Source organism: Alligator sinensis, unplaced genomic scaffold, assembly GCF_000455745.1.
Source record: "Alligator sinensis unplaced genomic scaffold, ASM45574v1 scaffold249_1, whole genome shotgun sequence".
NCBI lineage: Eukaryota > Metazoa > Chordata > Crocodylia > Alligatoridae > Alligator > Alligator sinensis.
Genome location: NW_005842593.1, coordinates 372,005 through 373,463, shown reverse-complemented (window position 1 = coordinate 373,463; position 1,459 = coordinate 372,005). Strand labels below are relative to the sequence as shown.

General features: G+C 56.0%; 1 protein-coding gene across 5 annotated transcripts in view; it reads right to left on the bottom strand.

Annotated features, from left to right (window-relative positions):
• LOC102385793 (rho GTPase-activating protein 39-like) overlaps positions 1-1,459 on the bottom strand; it is a 167,434-nt gene that overhangs the window by 164,408 nt on the left and 1,567 nt on the right. The window lies entirely within an intron of this gene.

The window sequence follows — 1,459 nt, the reverse complement described above, 5'->3', positions numbered from 1 at the left end:
CCGCACTTCAAGAGGGATGTGGATAACCTGGAGAGGGTTCAGAGAAGGGCCACTCGTATGGTTAAGGGCCTGCAGACCAAGCCCTACTATGAGAGACTAGAGAAACTGGACCTTTTCAGCCTCCGCAAGAGAAGGTTGAGAGGCGACCTTGTGGCTGCCTATAATTCATCACGGGGGCACAGAAGGGAATTGGTGAGTATTTATTCACCAAGGTGCCCCCAGGGGTTACAAGAAATAATGGCCACAAGCTAGCAGAGAGCAGATTTAGATTGGACATTAGGAAGAACTTCTTCACAGTTCGAGTGGCCAGGGTCTGGAATGGGCTCCCAAGGGAGGTGGTGCTCTCCCCTACCCTGGGGGTCTTCAAGAGGAGGTTAGATGAGTATCTAGCTGGGGTCATCTAGACCCAGCACTCTTTCGTGCTTATGCAGGGGGTTGGACTCGATTATGATCTACTGAGGTCCCTTCCAACCCTAACATCTACGAACGACTGGGATGATCCCCGCAGCCCCCTCCTGCCTCTCCCCGCCCCCACTTCTTACCTGAATTTCCCATGCCAGCACAGCCACATAGTCCCAGGCAGGGGCTTCCAGCTGGGGGGCAGGGCCAGGAGGGCACTGCTGTTGTAGGAGCCTGCCATGGCTTCCCCTTTGACAGGTGCCAGGGCAGATAAAAAATTTAGAAAATTAATATTTAGAGGCCCCACAGGCTGGATTAAATGGCCTGGTGGGCCAAATGAGGCCTGCAGACCATATTTTGCCCACCCCTGAGCCAGACGCTGCTCTCCAAGCTGCATATTGGCAATCAGATTGGTATTGGCCAATATGGCTGGTCAATAATTGGCTATTGGTATTGGCCCAAAAAAATCTCTATCAGTTCACCTCTATTTGCTACAGCTTTATAGTCTGTACAGAGAAGGAGACAGGACACCAGTTCCTCAGGTCACAGGGATCCCCCTTCCTGGGCAAGAAGTTTTTAGCACAACCCTCCTACTTGATAAGGGAAGCTTCCTGTCCCCTTCAGACTCAGCCCACACTATGGCTGAGGACATCCCAGAAGGCACAGTAGAATTCTGTGGTCTACCTGTCAATGCCCAGCAATGTATTGGTGGGCATCAGGCAGAGGGCATCCAAAAAACTCAGCCAGGGCAAGAGGAGCCTCCAGCTGATCCTGGTCACCCATGCTGGCCTGCATCCCTCCCTCCCTCCCACAGGACCTGGCAGCTATTGCCATCAGTCAGAAGACTGCACGAGGACAGCTGGTGCAACGCAGCATGACCTTCTGGGCAGGGAGCAGCCAAGAGCCGGGTCGGCAGGAGGCAGCCTCCCCTCTACACCCCGGACACGAGGCCGTCTGGCAAAGGCCCCGTAGGCAGCTCGAGGCCCAGAGCGCCGCCCCGCACTCCCGTGCTCCAGCAGGCTCCCAGCGCCGGGCCGGGCCGGGCCGGGGCCGGGCCGAG